Genomic DNA, 18,597 nt, shown 5'->3' with positions numbered 1-18,597 from the left:
TCAACTAACATTTACGAAACGTGTCTGGTAAACTGAAACCGGTGGAGTAAAGGGCCAATGACAGTTTGGATATGATGTTTGCTGAGGAAGAGAGTGCAAAGAGATGTGGGGGGCAATTGTTCTTCAGATTGAAAGTATGAAGTCGTCTTCCACAGGCTTCTGTATTAGGACCACTGATCTTTTTAAATACAGTTTTATTTTATTAGTTCATGGGATGTGGGCATCGCTGGTTTGACAGCTTTTGTTGCCCATCCCTAATTGCCTTCGAGAAGGTGATGGTGAGCCGCATTCTTGAACTGCTGCAGTCCATGTGGTGTAGGTGCACCCTCAGTGCTGTTAGGAAAGTAGTTCCTGGATTTTGACCCAGCGACAGTGAAGGAACGGCGATAAAATTCCAAGCCAGGATGTTGTGTGACTTGAAGGGAAGCTTGCAAGTTGTAATGTTCACATGCATCTGCTGCCCTTGTCCTTCCATGTGACTGTTGAAGAAAATCCAGATTGTGCCCAATTGTTGAACAAATTCTCCGGACTCAGACGTTGAGAACAAACTTTTTATTACATGATATCATGGGGGAGCACACCTTACCTAAATGCAGTCCAGTGCTGCTCCCGCCAGCTACAAATCGCCGTGGATTTATATAGTATAAAAGAAGCAGAGCTAGCAGTTTCACATTTAAGCATCAAACACAGGACAACCACAAGACCACCTGCAGCTCTGTGCCCTTTGCAATGTCCGAGGTCAGTAGAGCGTTAGTTCGAGCATAACAAGCTATTGTTCCCTATTTAACGTACACTCCAGGTACTATATTTGGCCGTTACTTCTGGCTAGGTTGGACAAACATGATAAAAGCGGAAGAGTCAGTAACGAACACTCTGCTTTAACTTCCCCAAAATCCATCATGAGCTCTGTCCCTTCCTAAGCCAGATGATTGTGGTCAGTTGCTCTGTCTACATTTCCTGATCATTGGTTAGGTTAGCTACAAGCTGCGTCCTGTTTCTCTATTTTTACAAAGTTAAGAATTAATTAGCAAAGCTCAGAAAATTCTCCAACAATCCCTCCTTTTATCATACCATGATAACACAATTTCATCGTATGTGGAGGGGAGAGGTATTTAAAGTAGTCATTGAAGCATAGTTTATTTCCTGCCATTGCGCTGTACCAGCCGCAAGGCCAAGCGAGCAATACATGATTGATTAATCTCATCTTAAATGTCCCCATAAAATTCTGTTCTTAAAATTCTAAAATTCCGTTCTCACAGTCCCCTCTTGACTCTTCAACAACCCTTTTAAGAATCCTTCCCTTGATCCCACCTCGGTGCCTTTAATGGTCTCTATTTGTCTCGAAACAGCCTTCAACACCCGCAGGGGTCGCACTCAATACGTTGCCTGCTTATATCACAAGGGGGCAGCGGGAATTTTGTAAAGGCATATGTTTTGCAGGGGCTTCAAATACTTGCTTACAACATAAAAGGTGGTACACTTGTACAATTAAAAATTCATTTAAACATCACTGTTACATAATCGATTGTATAAACATAATACAATTTCATAAAGTACATTGATCATTTATTTGCTCACTTTAAGTATATATGAAAAGGTTATACAATTACCCTTTTTATGGCATAACTAATTGTCCCTCCTTTTACAGAGCAAGTTCGAACACTAATTGCTTTTCGGGTAGCTGTCCAACCTGTATTCATACATCCTCTTGCATTGCCTAATTAATTTCTTAAGTTGCCAAATTAAGTACGTCAAATCTAACACCATGATACCCAAAAGCGCTATCAGGACATGGGAGATAATTCTAAACCAGGGGTGTATCTGCACGTCTGACCCCCAGTTCCATAAGTCCTCCTTCCAGGTAGAATCATTTATCTTGTCAATCTCATCTTGTCGCATCTTCGACTGTTGATCCAGCTTGCAATGGATTCCAGCTGCTGTCTCTCTTTACCCAAGCGTGTGAGCAATGGCTGAATAGTATATTCATATTCTCTGAGTTAATTTGTCAATTCCTCCTTGATACATTGTGTCACAGTTATCGTTTCTGTCTTTTGCTCATGTATCTGTACCAACTCCATCTTCCCTACTCGGGTTGGTAATTGTGGGTTGAACCAAAACATACTGTTGTTCACCGGACAAGTCCGTTTATGTCCATACTGGTACTCCTTCGCTGTGGTGGTTAAGCAATATCTCCCCTTTCCCATATAGGCCACATGGGTTAGTCCTGACAATGCTTTCCTAGTCTTCATGGTGCAATTTACAGTGGTATTAAATCCACATTTTGATTCTGCCGTTTTATATATAGGACGAGGACACATGATCACCTGGTTTTCCAGCCTACACTCAGACAATGGACAATATTGTTCCAATTACCTCTTTTCCAATTTCCACAACATATGGTAAAATATCATTGTATTTGATGTAATATTTTCCCCTTATCACTCCTATATTTTCTACTTCATGTAATTGTATCCCTAACTTATCTCTCAGAATTACAGGTATTCCCAACACTACTCCAATACTCATAGATCCTGCATTTACACATTCCTGACCTTTCCATACCTTAAGTTTTCTGAGTTGGCACCTGATAATTTTATCATTTGTGTCAATAGCTAAGTCCTCCAACTGGGTGTAATTGATCCAAACTGGTACCTGTCCTGCATCAATTTGCCTCCAATTTTCCTTCGTTTGCTCTAACATCCAAGGACCGTATGTACTACAAACACTTTCATTATTTGAAATGTCGTGGACCTCCTTTACCTTTTCTATGATATCATTAATAGTATGAGCATGACCTTCCCGTACTCTCACCAGTCCTGTCACCGTTTTTGACAGATCCTGTCCGACTTTAGCTACGCCACTTCTGTGCCTTTTGTTCCTTTTTTTTAATATCCTTTACGAGCTGACTGAGAGTTCTAACCTTCTGGTCCACATTTTCCAAATCTATAGTATTGACAATTGAAGTTCCTGTATTAAGGACTGTGGCTGCGTCATTCACCAAACTGCGTTTATGGCTCTTTCCCTTTATTATTTTCTCATTACCAAATTCCTGTCTCAACAATTGTTACAGTAATACCTTGTACAACTCTCGGGTCTTATCAGGGCACCAGTCAGGTAGCTGGATATCTGAGAAAATCAATATTACCGGTACCAACTCAAGCTTTACATTATCATATACAATTTTATTTGGTTCTATTCTCACAAGTCTATTTTCTAGTCCTGTAGTCAAGACCGGGCAAGGGAGACCAGTCACTTTTGGCTGTTGGGTCGTAACCTTACTCGTCGGTAATTCGGATGTGGGGTTAACAGTGGGGGTTGTTGCTTCTTGTCTGTTTAATCTCATAACCAGAAATAGGAACAGTCCTTTTTATTTAGAGCTTTAATATCTTGCGCTAGGGGAGTTCGAGGGTTGTCTCCACTCACTTTTGCTCTGTCTCATGCTTTCCCTGTGTTATTATTATTCCCAAATAAGAAAACCTTTCCTTCATTATCGGTGCCATTTTCAACCTAACTTTCACTCTAACTTTCTTGAAGGAAGGTGGAATATCGATGGATTATTATAAAATCCCTGGGAGAGACACGTCCAGAAGTACTGTTGTCCCTTGAACGTAAATGCAAATTTATTTTGACACTCTTGTGCCAACTGCATGGACCGGAACCCATCGCTAAAGTCCAACACAGTAAACCACTGATTTGTTATTTTCTAAAACTTTGATTGTCCTCTTAAATATCAGATAAAATTCCCTTTTAGTGCTTTAAATCACCAGTCATATCAGTTAAATTTTGTTCATTGATTCCAATTTCTTATGTCCAGACTTGGTTGTACTTTTTGTACGTTAAGGACAGAAGTGTTTGCAACTATCTTTCCTTCTCAAGCATTTTGTCTCCTTGATAAAGATGCTATGATATTTGATGTCTGCAATTCAGTTTTATATTCTCTAAGCTGCTGGATCTCTTGTTGTGGCATCAGTTCTCATGTGGCCTTGGAACCTACCGTCACCTGCTTAAAAAGAATCCATTGTGGCTCTGCCCCTGAGCCCAATGGTTTAATTTGTCCAATTCTATCTGTCAACTTAGAAATGTAAAATTTGGCAATGTCCATTATGTAAAAATTTGACTCTCAGCTATGCAAAAAGCTGCAGCGGGTTAAGTTCTTTGTTTGTCTCCAAGGGGGCGGAGCAAAACATTCTCAGCTACGTCACTTTACGAAACCTTTCTTTTCTGATCGAAAATAACTACCTATTTTGAACCTTTTCAATCCTTTTGGTATCCTTAGGGTTTAAAAACAACAAAATAATGTGTAACATTTTTCAAGTTCAAAGGAAATCATCTCCCTCAGGAAAGACAGCATTTTAGATTAAACTCCAATTGTTTCCAAACTTTTTGTATCTCTTGTAAGAGGTTCCTAATCCAAGGAATTTTACGACAAAGATGATTCCAATTCCAATTCATTGCAATAATATTTAAAAATCAAAACTGCCGATGTTATATGAGTGAGTCCCCTGTTCGGAACTTAAGACTCCTCCAAAACTCAACATGCGAAACTTGAAAGTTCATTGTGGTTGCAAATGACATTTCCAGTTCTTCAACTTAAACAGGTCAATTAACCTTAACAGTATTAATTCAATTCAGACTTATTAACTTATAATACTTATTAACTACACACAGAACAGAATAGCACGTGCTTATTTTAAAAGATAGGTAAATTACATCATTTTCTTGCTCTTTCTACAGGCGCCTTTTCAAATGACTGCAATAAAATCAAAAACTAAAGAAAAAGTTATTTAACATTCTTACAAGAAAAGACTTAACACAAGGTCCTGACACAAACTTTAATCTTTTTGGACAGACAGAATCTTTCCTATACCTCCTTTTCTATCCTTTCTTTCCCTTAAAACAAGATAACAGTCAGTAAAACATGTCTTCAAATTTAGACTGTAAAATAATACAATAGCAGAGTTTCCAATTAAAACAATGTTCCAAACCCCAAATTAAATTTCTGCCAGACATCTTCAGACCTTCAAGGCTGAAGCTTATCCCTCAGAAAATTGTTCATTGCCATTTCACAGTTGCAAAACCAACTAAAAATAAAACTTTAACTTAAAATATAATTCAATTTTATATCCCATTCCTGGGTGCACAATCTTAAATCGAAATGAACACACTGAACAATCACTTTTCACACTCATTCAATTCCAAACAACTTAATAGACTCATGTTTTTAACATTAAAGCCAGCCAACAAAGAGTTAACGACAGTCAGTTCGACAGAATACAAGCTATTCTTCCCAGATATTCAATTCATTCGCGGAAGCTTCCGACATTCTCAAAGTTGAATCAAAGACACCGTAACTTGGTTTTACTTTAAAACATACCTATCTTTAAAACACATATTTACCGTGACACTTCTGCATCTCCTTCGAGGGGGCAAACGGACGCGGGTCGCCTTTCTCCAGAGGACATGGTTTACTTGTCCCCGGGGGCAACCCTTCCTTCTTGGAAGCCGTTGAGTCCACTTTTACTTCTACTTTCTCAAAACCTTCTAAATTTACGAGTTCTTTTCTATGAATCAAGTAGCATTAAAACAAAGGAAAACAAACAAGACACAACAAACAAATAGACCCAAGGATATGAACAGGCGCAGTTAATGTTAAATTCTCAAGGTCAGCTAACCGGCACACCCCTGTCTCTCAAGCCAACGCTCTTTCGTTCTCCCTCCGTCCCACAGCCTCTCTCTCTGGGGCCAGATTCCGGCTCGTGTCTTCAGGAGCAACGATCACGTGCCTGTCGGGTCAATTTGGTAGTTTAGTTACAGCCCCAGTCGTTCACCGTCCCAGACGGTTGTCCTAACGCCTTTCTCCCACAGCCTCTTTACTCCACCCGGTGGAGGAACAGCTCGTGCAAATTCAAATTAGGATCACCAAATTCCCGGAATTTGGTACTACTACTACACCGAATTTGCCACATTTTACTGGATTTTCTACTCATCTCCTTTTCAACTTCCCTTCGCGGAATTTTAGATCTTTTCTGATCAGGTTTCTGCCAATTCTTCCTTGACCCCTTTAGTCCCCCTCTCCCAGTTATCTGGCCTTCACATGGGGCCCCGTAGCCCTCTTAATTCAGGCTCAGGCTGGGTGATTGAGACACTAGGGTCGCAGAAAAGCTGACTTACCCCTGATCCTGTCGATTAGTTTTTTTCACTAGGTTCTTTTGGATCCCGTGGACTCAGGGATCCTGCCGACTACGCCAAACTGTTGGAGAAAATCCAGATTGTGCCCAATTGTTGAACAAATTCTCCGGACTCAGACGTTGAGAATCAAACCCTTTATTGCATGATATCATGGGGCAGCACACCTTACCTAAATGCGGTTCAGTGCTACACCCAAAGAGCTACAGATCGCCGTGGACTTACATAGTATAAAAAAGGCAGAGCTAACAGTTTCACAATTAGATAAGCAGCCACAAGACTGCCACCGTAACGGTGCACAATGCAAGGTCCGAGGTCAGCGAAACATCAGTTTCAACAATAACAAGCTACTTCCTTAATTCAATGCCCACTCCAGACACCATTTCTGGCCGTAATGTCTGATTGTGGTTAGCTGCTCTGTCTACAATTTATGACCGTTGGTTGTGGTTAGATTAGCTACAAGCTGTGTACTGTTTTTTTGCTTCTACAAAGTTATGTAATACAAGCAGCACTGTGATAATTACCAGAAGAACATGTATTTGTGTGTGTGATGTTGGTTGAGGGATCAACATCGGCCAGAATACTAGGGATAAGTCTTCCATCTTTCTTTCAAGTAGTGCACCTGAGAGGGCAGAGGGAGCCTCGGATTAATTTTTCTTCCGAGTGGCTGCCCAGATTTTGTGCTCAAGTCTCTGGGATTAGACTTGAACCCACCGTCTCCTGACTGAGAGGTGAGAGTGCTGCCAACTGAGCTGCTGCTGACAGCAATACTGTTTCAGTGACGTTAAAGGAGATGGACTGTTTTACATCTAATTAACGGGTCTTTTAAATTCCCAGTTGAGATTTGTGTCGAACACAAAGACCATGATAGTTTGCTTTATTTTTCGCCCTGAGTTTCTTATGCTGATACAGCCAGCTGGAATTGAAATTCTAATCTGATTATTTAAAACGAGTCTGATAGAAGTAGAGTGCGGTCTTTGTTTGAATTGAGTGTATCAGAGTCTGGGTGTAAATTATCTCACTGAGTGTAGAACACCAGTCAAAACTACATCTACTGTCGACTGAACCGCCACATGCATTTCTGTCACAGATATTTCTCAACACAAGTGTTGTCTGCTCGCCTAGTGGTACAGTTCACGAAACTAAATATTTTAAAATAGTTTCTTCTGTATTACAGTGTTATGTTAAATCTATAATAACCTCTCAGCTGGAGCTGGAACCAAAATTTTCTCAAATCGTTTTAATTAGTAGTATAATTATCAAATGCACTCTGCAAAAATGATGTTACTGAAAGTACCTAAATCGTTGGGGAACTTGCTCTGTGTTATTGATCAGTTCGTGGCGATCTTCAAAATTAGTATCTTTTATATTAATTCATTATTCTATTTCCTCCATTTATATGTGCAGTGCCTAAATATATTTAAGTTTTCCCAATCATATATGTTTACATAGTGTCATGTAGTGTGTAATGAGTTAGCGATATTGTTCTTTAGTACATTTGCAACAGCTCGATGTTTGCTGTTTTATTGCATCGATGATTCCATTCTGTTTCTCACTACTTCCCGTGTGTGATTGGTTACATTTATTAATCTCTGTCTATAAAGAAAACGTTATTGGTTTGCTAACAGGGAAACTTAGTCCCAGTGTTATCAGATACTTTATATATTTAACTAATTATATTAACGTGAATATTGCCCAATTGGAGACAAAAGTCATATTTTGTGGATCATTTAAAGAACATTTGATTCAAGGCACAGACAGGGTAAAAAATAATTGCAGATGACTCCCTGCATCCTTTTCTCCAATCGCTAGTTATTCAGAACTATTTTTAAAAAGCAGGCATGCTTAATGAAAACAAATTTTTTTCATTGCTTTTGTATGAAGCGAATATTGAAATAGTTCATCTCATTTGTAGAATTCACATTGAATACGGAGCTTGGGCTGTTGGTTGAATTTTACATTATATCAATATTAAATAGGGAACCATTATCAATTCTTTCGCCATCAGAAAATATTGTTTTTATATTATATTGCATCTCATTAACACATCTTCGCAATTCCCAGGTGGGACATGTGCGAAACTTTGATTTAAATCCAAAATTGAAAATAAATATCGTGGCAATTTGATTTTTTTGGTCCTCTGCGGCTCTTCTCCCGACGCAACTGACTGGAGTTGAAATTCTAAGCAGATTATTCAAACACAAAATCTAGAATTAGAGCGTGATCACAGGAAGAAAAGAAGGTCTCGGGGTTTGGGGTTTATTGTAACACAAGGATTTTAGAACAGCAGTCAAAGCTAAGCCTTTGGCCGACTGAACCCACACGAGCATTTCAGTTCCAGGTATTTCACAGTAGAAGTGCTGTCTGAACCTCTGTGTTATGCTGAATGGAACTGAAATAATTTAAATAGCTTGTGCCACGTTCGAGTGTTGCACATGGTCTATAAACATTGTAGAATATATTAACTAGAGTCAGAACCAATCGTATTTCAATTAGCATTAATTATTACAGTAATTGTGAAGTGCCTCTCCAAAAGATTATGTTATTGATTATTCCAAAATCTGTGGAGGATTTTCCATTTATTAGTGCTTACTTAATGATGACCTTGCAAATTTAGAAATTTGTATTAAAGTACAAAGAACAAAGAAAATCACAGCACAGGAGCAGGCCCTTCTGCCCTCCAAGCCTGCGCCGATCCAGATCCTCTATCAAAACCTGTTGCCTATTTTCTAAGGGTCTGTATCTCTTTGCTTCCTGCCCATTCATGTATCTGTCTAGATACATCTCAAAAGACGCTATCGTGCCCGCATCTACCACCTCTGCTGGCGACGCGTCCCAGGCACCAACCACCCTCTGCATAGAGAACTATCCACGCATATCCCCCTAAACCTTTCCCCTCGCACTTTGAACTCGTGACCCCTAGTAATTGAATCCCCCACTCTGGGAAAAAGCTTCTTGCTATCCACCCTGTCTATACCTCTCATGATTTTGTATACCTCAATCAGGTCCCCCCTCAACCTGCGTCTTTCAAATGAAAAGAATCCTAATCTACTCAACCTCTCTTCATAGCTAGCGCCCTCCATACCAGGCAACATCCTGGTGAACCTCCTCTGCACCCTCTCCAAAGCATCTACATCCTTTTGGTAATGTGGCGACCAGAACTGCATGCGGTATTCCAAATGTGGCCGAACCAAAGTCTTATACAACTGTAACATGTCCTGCCAACTCCTTGTACTCAATACCCCGTCCGATGAAGGAAAGCATGCCGTATGCCTTCTTGACCACTCTATTGACCTGCGTTGCCACCTTCAGGGAACAATGGACCTGAACACCCAAATCTCTCTGGACATCAATTTTCCCCAGGACTTTTCCATTTACTGTATAGTTCACTCTTGAATTGGATCTTCCAAAATGCATCACCTCGCATTTGCCTGGATTGAACTCCATCTGCCATTTCTCTGCCCAACTCTCCAATCTATCTATATTCTGCTGTTTTCTCTGACAGTCCCCTTCACTATCTGCGACTCCACCAATCTTAGTGTCGTCTGCAAACTTGTTAATTGTAAATTCTCAACTCATTTCACATATTCATATGTACAATGTCAAGTAATAATTAATGTGACAAAGTCTACTTCCACATGCTGCTTTTATGTAAAACATCGTGAAGTGTTTAATGAGATATCATGAATAGTCTCCTTCCACCTGCTCCATATTTTTGCGGAGTTTTTCGGTGGATGATTCGATGCAGTTTCTCACTGTTTCTAGTGCGGGTTTGGTGACATTTGTTCATGTCTATCGACAACAAATGCTGGTTCTCGACCGGGAAATGTTCCCTCAATGTTATTATAGACTTCCATGATAAATCTTCTTTTGTTTTTGTCAAAGGGATTGTATTCTAAAATCCTGATTTTGAAGGTACTTTCAGAATATTTTCTGCAAGCCACAGAACGGAGAGAAAGTATGGAATAAATACAAATGCAAAATACTGCGGATGCTGGAAATCTGAAATAAAAACAAGAAATGCTGGAACCACTCAGCAAGTCTGGCAGCATCTGTGAAAAGAGAAGCATAGTCAACGTTTCGGGTCAGTGACCCTTCTTTGGAGAAAGTATTGAATGTAGCTGACTCCCTGAATCTTTTTTCTTAGCAATCGGCCCCAGATCAAAATCAATTTACAGGAAATGTGCATATTTATTTAAATTTGTCATTTATTGAGTTGGTATGAATTGAATATTGAAACAGCTTCCTTAATTTGTAAATTTATCACTTAATACATTTTTACATTTTGTCCTGTTTGATTTTAAGTTCATCAAAATCAAATAGGAAACTGTAACCAATTATTGTCGCTGACATCAAAAAAGGATCCAATATTTGTCATCTGATTAACATTTAATTGCATTTCCAGAAAGATTTGAGTTAAATTTAGTTTTGTTATAAAAATTGAACATAAATACCGCAAGAGTTGGTTTTATGTTGTTTCCAGTGGCTCTCGGACAGACGCAGCAGAGTGGAGTTAAAATTCTAATCAGGCATTTAAAATGGAGACTCCTGGAAGTAGAAAGTGCTCTGTGTTACAATCGAGTGTATGGGACTCAGAACTGCAGAATACCGGGATCTGCATCCATCCAACTCATCCACATTGAGATTTCTTCCCTCGGAATTTCTCAGTGAAGTGCCCAGTCATTCAGAGAATTAAATGAAATAGTTTGTACAGCATTTGGAAAGTTCGGAAATGACTATAAATATTGTGTAATATATTACCTGGAGGTGGAACCAATATTGATTCACTTGCACTAATTATTAATAGAGTTATCAATTACACTCTCCAAAAATTCTGCGACAGATCTCAGGGGGATTCGCTATATGAGCTGTTTCATTTAGTCAGTGACAATCTTCAAAACTAACCATTTTTACAGTATATCATGCTTTCTAATTCATACATTTATATGCACGGTGTTGTGTAATGATTAGTGTTTCTCAGTCTCTTTCTGCATGATTCATACATTACGTGGAGCATTTAATATCCAGACGTGTTTCTGAATCTCTTTCCAAATGTCCCATACTTTTTATATCGTGTGATGCAGTGTTTATTGACAGATGCGGAGTTCTTTCCCAATCCCTGGGGAAAGGCCGGGAAAGTGGTTTGGGGGCAGTAGGTCTGCCATGATTTTATTGAACAGTGACATATGCGTAGGCAGTATGGACTAATCCTACTCCTATTAAATTATTTAATGTCCTTCCACATGTTCCATACTCTGGTCACCTTGCGAAACAAATCCTGAATTTGTTTGCATATTTAAATTCAACAGACAGTGCCAAGAACAATTTGTCTCGGTACTGTAAATGTTCGATGCGTGTTTGGTTATTTATAACCATGGTAACGTTTCTTCAGGCACTGGCCCATGTGTTGTAGGGATAGATTGTTAAAAGTTACTGATAATGCTGTTGACGCACAGAATCCAGATTTTTTTTGATGCGAGTTCCTTTTGCCCAGTGCTTTGCTTATGTTTTAAGCTAAAATAACTGTAATTTGATCAATTAATTTATTTCTGCCATGTGCAAGAGCTCACTTAATTGCGAAAGTTGTTCAAATTGTACCTAAAATAATTTGATATAATTTAATTATTTAGATTCTTAACCCACCTAATGATCTGCCATGAGAAACATGTACTTATAAACTCTCTGTATTGACTGTATTTTGTAATCCCTTAACCACCTCTGTAGCTGGTTTTGTAACTCATTCAAGAGTTTAAATTCTGAGCTTTGAATATCCCACGTTTGTCCCGTTTCACTTGACCTCCTTTGAATTTATTTTTATTTGTAATTAATGTTTCTGTATTACTGATTTGCAGTAAATTAAAAGGCATTGAAATTTACCTCAGGATCGGAAAATATTTACTTTCTGTTACCATCCCTTCAAAAACTTGAGATCGGAATGCTGAATTCAATGAGAGTACCATCACCAGCGGGTTTACAAGCTGGTCGATCAGCACCCTCTTCTCAGGGCACCTCAACACGGTCATCAAAGGTGAGAGCACCATCAACACAAATGTACAGGGCGAATGGGGAAAGGGAGTGGGAATAATGAGACACATCTTACAAAGAAGTAGCATAGGCACCATGGGCTGAATGGCGTCCCTCTGTGCTGTTTCATTGTAAGATTATTTGAGGGAGACAACCATCACCACCGCCTTCTCGGAGCACCGTCATATTGGTAATACGTGGAGCCCATCCACCGTCACCACAAGGAGAGAGTGTATCCGGGTCTCAGTGTGTGTATATGTGAAAACAATTCTGGATACATTTTGGCCCTTTACCAAAATTAATTTGTTACAGAAATTGTATTTTCAATTTAAGGAATGAAGCTCAGATGAGATCACAGATCCCAATATAATTTATTCTGCAACGTGACGGGAATAATGACCCTGAAGTTAGTTGTATTTGTGTCTTTTCTTTCTGACAGTTTCATTCATTTCTTGCTCCAGTGAACTGCAATTGTCAACTTCTCATTTCAGGCAGGCCTGGGAACAGTCAATCTGACCTGTCAGGTAATCGCCCTTTATTTTCACACTATCTGCTATCTCTCTGCTCTAATCCATCCCATTAAGTATTAAGCTTGGGCGACAATCTCAGTACCTTTTTGATCACGGATTAACCTACTGCCATGTTGCTAGTCACAAAGGGAATGTGTCCCTCACAGTGTTACTAAAGATCTTTAATTCTGTCTAAGAGAAGGCTGTTGTCTTTATGTGGAGGGACATTAACTGAGGGTCTCTGAAAGCAGAGTGTGGAGCATCAGCTCCAATAACACTGCTCCCAAAGGTGATCACATTTTACACCTCACCAATCAGCGCTGAGATCGAGATCACGTGACCACCCAGCCCTGACTTTATTGGCTATGGTGGGTGAAGTCTGTTCTGAGCCGACATCGCCATACGGATTCCATTCCTTTGATGGTGGGAATTTCTGGCTGTCCATTGGTTACTTGCTGGATTGCACCGTTTATTAGCATTTCCCTCTGCTTTTTGCCATGTTTGTTATTTACTCTAGGTTTTATTCGGGTTCTGGACATAGTCTGACACTAATTCCCCTCTTGCCTGGTGAATGGTGACGGACCATGCGCTGGAAGCCTGTGGGTTTATTCGACTGTAATTGCCAGATGATATTTCAAATATTTTACAGAGACGGTGAAGCTGAGACTGGTGAATGGGGGCGGTCGGTGCAGTGGGAGTGTGGAGATTCACTACAGGGACAGTGGGGGACTGTGGACGACTCTTACTGGGACCTGCAGGACGCCACTGTTGTGTGTCCGGAGCTGGGCTGCGGGACCGCCGACTCTGCCAGGCTCACTTTGGGGAAGGCTCCGGACCCATTGTGATGGAAGCCGTAAAGTGCGGCGGGACCGAGGCCGCTTTGAGGGAGTGTAAGTCACATGAATGGGATCACTATTCCTGGCCACACTCCAGTGATGCCGGCGTCATTCGCTCTGGTAAAAATCTTTCTCAGGCTCTCATCTCCCGCTGTGGCAGATAGAACCCGGAAAGAAAAGTGGAAGTTAAATGATCCGGGATGATCCAAACCTGGACCATGAGGTAATAATTATGGTATTCTCTGGTTAGCAATAATGTTATATAACTATTAGTATCACTGTTTGTTAAAATTATAACACTCGTATTATATTTAATAAACATTCTCCACCGGGAGCAATACATACCTGATACTGAGTACATTTGCAATACAGACAGAGCAGTTTCCATTGAGATTTTACCTGACCCCACAGTGAATGATCTGAGCTGCTGCAAATGGCACAATCTCATCTCAATCCAACTCTCGATTGATCAACCCAGAAGCCGCTACCAGGGATGTTCTGTCAGCCCGGTTGTGCACCTGCTCTGATCGCTGGCCTCAGATCTGGTCTCTTGTACATGTTGTGAAGCTGAAACTGGGGAGCAGCGAAGGGAGGTTGCTCAGCCTCGGGGATCCGGAGAAATGGATTAATGTGGGTATCACAAGAGGAAAATGCGCTTTAAGATCCCATCGCTGCCTGTGCATTCCCATTAAAATTTTTGGAAATATTATAAAAGTGAAATGCACAGAACATTAAACAAAAAACTACCATAGTGCAGAAAGCAATTGCAACGATTAAACTCAACACCGCTGAACTATTGGAAGAAAAGCGCCGAGTTTTCCTGAAATCCTGGCCAGTTACTTTAAGAAAGATAGTGATAGACCTCAAGAGGATAAAGAGAGGCTGGTGAAATGGGTGGACACGTGGTAGATGAAATTTAATGCAGAGAAGTATCAACTAATGCATTCTGGTTGGAATAAGGAGGAGAGGCAATATCACAGAATCACAGAACTGTTACAGTGCACAAGTGGCTATTCAGCCCATCGTGTCTCACTGGCTCTCTGAGAGATCAATTCACTCAATTCAATTCCAGTGCCTTCTCTCCAAAGCCCTGCACATTCTTCCTTTTCAATTAATTGCCCAATTCCCTTTTGAATGCTTCAATTGAACCTGCCTCCACCAAATTCTCAGGCTACGCATTCGGGAACTTAACCACTCACTGCATGAAAACGTTTCTCGTCAAGTAATGTTTGTTTCCTTTACCCGTTACTTTAAATCTGTACCCTCTCCTTCCCGATCCTTTGACAAGTGGGGACAATTTCTCTCTATCTACCCTGTCCAGACACCTCATGCTTTCGAATACCTCCATCAAATCACCTTCAGCCTTCTCTTCTCCAGGGAAAACAGTCCTAACTTCTGCAATCTATCTTCATAGCTGAAATTCCTCATCCCTGGAACCATTCTCCTGAATCTTTTCTGTACGCTTTCAAATGCCCTGACATCTTTCCTCAAGTGCGGCACACAAAATTGGACGCAATACTCCAGCTGAGTCCGAACTCGTGTCTCATACAAATTCAACATAACTTCCTTGCTCTTTTTCCCTATTAATAAAGCCCAGGACACAGCTCTCTCAACCTGTAATGCCATCTTCAATGACTTATGCACATATATACCCAGGCACCTCTTCTCATGCGCCCCCTTTAGAATTGAGCCCTTTATTTTATATTTTGTCTCAATGTTCTACCGACCAAAATGAATCACTTCACATTTCTCTGCATTGAACTTCATCTGTCACCTGTTTGCCTATTGTACCAAATTGTCTATGTCCTTTTGAAGTTCTGCACTGTAACCCTCACCGTTCACAATGCTTCCAAGTTTTATATCATCTGCAAACTTTGAAATTATGTCCTGTACAACAAGGCCTAGGTCATTAATAGATATCAGGGAAAGCAAGTGTCCCAAGACTGACCCCTGTGGAACTCGACTACAAACCTTCATGCAGCCTGAAAAATATCCATAACCACTACTCTTTGTTTCCTCTCACAACGCCAATTCTTTATTCTCCAAAGTGCCTGATGCAACAAATCCAATCACCTTTATCCAAACCAGTTTAAATATTGATTTTCCACTGAACCAAGAGCTCTGCATATTTTGAGTTCAATTGCCATAGACACATCCTGATCCCGACCAAAATTTCGCAGAGAGATCTTGTTTTCTGCCCTCTTTGGTCCTGTCCAACAGTCAAATATTGATATAATTAGCAGTTTAGTTCATTGATCTTTTACAGACAATCGCAATTGCTAATGTGCCTCACACGTTTCGTTTACTAATTTAACATAAGCTCTTCCCTAATGGCATTGGCCTGTCTGGAAAGAGAGGTCTGCACATTGTCTGTTCAGACATGCTGTTTTCGTTTCGAAAATTACTCGAATATCTTCATTGTCAAAGACAGAGTCCCATCCTTACAAAAGTAAGCGATTCTGTTATGTAATTAACATTAAATTGATTTATGATAATGTTGTAATCACCACAACCCTAGAACATAGTTCAATACAAAGATGCAGCATATTGGACTGCTGATATTCAAGGGTTGACGTTACATTCTCCGGTGTGAAGCGGAAGTGATGAATAGGGTGGTTGAAACTTTAAACCAAAGAGGCAAAGTGACATCTGGTGAACTATCTGGTAATATAAACCTGAATGGATGAATCACAGAAAGCATCATCGGTTCCTACTCTACTTTGAAAAAAAAATGCTCATTAGTCAACGATCATCCACGAAGAGAAGGAACACGCACAGCATATCATCTCCATCACAAATCTTCCTCCCAAAGCACTCCCCTGCCTCATCCACCCTCAACTCCAGAAATAACGGAGAGGAGCTCGTGAACTTTTAGTTACAAAGTTCAAAAACATCCATTCAGTCGCCTAAACTGCTTCCCTTTCTTCATCAACCCACCAGGCCTAACTTCCTATAAGTGAGCCCGCATCCCATCATCCAGAATTCGCATTGCTTGAGTCACTCCTGGAGTCCTTCACGCTCTCTCTGAACTTAGGCTGTCGATGAAATCCGCATCTTGCTGTCTGCACCCTATTTATACCAAACTACTGAACACACACGTTCCCTTCCTGGTCCCCATGTTAGCTGACAATATGAACGATGCTCTCCCTCGCTTCATGTTCTGACTCCTCTCCTTAAAATTGGTGGGAATCGCACCTCCCCTTAAAGAAACCATTGACCACCTGTCCTTGCAAATTACTGCTGCAGCTCCAACTTTTATTACCTCACGAAAGTCCTTGAATGTGTTGCCACTTCTCAAATCCATGCTCATCTTTTATGGAGCTGCATGTTTCAATTCCTCAAATCACGTTTCTAATAAAACCACAGTACCAAAACAAGTTTGAAGGGTGGCATAGTGGCGCAGTGGTTAGCACCGCAACCACATAGCTTCAAGGGCCCGAGTTCGATTCTGGATGCTGCCTGTGTGGAGTCTGCAAGTTTTCCCTGTGACTGCGTGGGTTTTCCTCCACAGCCAAAGACGTGCAGGTTGATAGATAAATTGGCTGTTGAAAATTGTTCCTGCTGTAGGTAGGGGATATGGGATTGATGCAGATTCGGTGGGCCGAAGGGCCTGTTTCAGTGCTGTATCGCTAAATATAAAATAAAATATGTATGTATAAAAAAGAACAAGTCTTATCAAAGTCAAAAAGGGCATCCTAAGTAATTGTGACAAATATAAACGATTCCTCATTCTTGACATGTCTGCAGCTTTTGATATGACTGATCATGGAATTCTGCTCCAACTGCTCTCCATTAACACCCGGTTGGGTGGGACTACATGTAGCTGGTCCATTCTTATCAATTCAGTCATAGTCAGAAAGTTATCTGCAATGGCTTCTCTTTCCGCTCCTGTAAAGTCACCAAAGACTGAAGACTAAAGTCCTTCGACTTTTCATTTACATGCTGCCTTTCAGTGATATCCACAAAGGCAGCGTTAGTTTTCACTGGTATCTCACGGTACCCAACTATACCTCAAATCCAACACTCTTGATCCCACCACTGTTTGGGAACTGCCAGAATTCCAGTCTGACATTCAATACTGCGTTTGCAGAAAATTCCTACATTTCAGTATTGAAAAGATAGAAGTCATTGTCTTCAGTCTCCATCGCATCTGCTCCCTTGCCACCAATTCTATTTCTCCCCATGCCAACTGTCGGTGACTGAGCTGGACTGCTTGTAACCTTGGTATTATATTTAACTCCTCACACACATCCATACCATCACGACCACTGTCTATTTCCTACCTTCATAATGTCAAATGACTTTGCCCGAATCTAGTCTTACCCATTGCTTTGTTCCCTCTAAACCCGATGATTCTAATGCATTCCTGGCTGTCTTCCCTGGTTACAACCTCTGTAAACTCTGCTGTCTCGACCAAGTGCCACTCAGCCATCTGCACTGTGCTCACTGACCTACATTGCCCAGCAATGCATGATTTTAAAATTCTCATCCTTGTTTTCAAATCCCTTCCTGGCCTCACAGCTCTTGTCTTTGCAATCGGCTCCAGGCTGACAGCTCCCACTTCTGGCTTCTTGAGCATTCCTGATTTTAATTGCACACCATTGGCGGCCGTGCCTTTAGCTGCGAAGGACAAACGCGCTAGAGTTACTTCCTTAAATCTCTCTAATCTCAATCTCTTTCCTGCTTTACGACACTCCATAAAACCTAAATATTTGACTTAGCTTCTGGTCATCTGACCTAATATATCCTTAGGTGCTCCGTGTCTAACTTTCTTTGATATGACTCCTGTCTAGCACCTTGTGATGGTTTATTTCGCTAATGGCGCTAGATAAATGCAAGTCACTTGCTATTCAAGATAAAGGAAATAGGAGATGGCAGTAAATGTCGGACCAAGATAATAGTTAAGGGTAACATACATTGACAAGCAACAGTTACAGTTATATAACATGAGTATAAATTGATCTTTAATCACGTGACTGATTGCCTTAACAATGTATATAGCGTTTGAAACATAAATGGGGACTGGAGGCCAAAACTTGTCA

The sequence above is a fragment of the Heterodontus francisci genome, unplaced genomic scaffold (assembly GCF_036365525.1).
Source record: "Heterodontus francisci isolate sHetFra1 unplaced genomic scaffold, sHetFra1.hap1 HAP1_SCAFFOLD_157, whole genome shotgun sequence".
NCBI lineage: Eukaryota > Metazoa > Chordata > Chondrichthyes > Heterodontiformes > Heterodontidae > Heterodontus > Heterodontus francisci.
The sequence above is the reverse complement of the archived record's forward strand: the minus strand, read 5'-3'. Positions refer to the sequence as shown.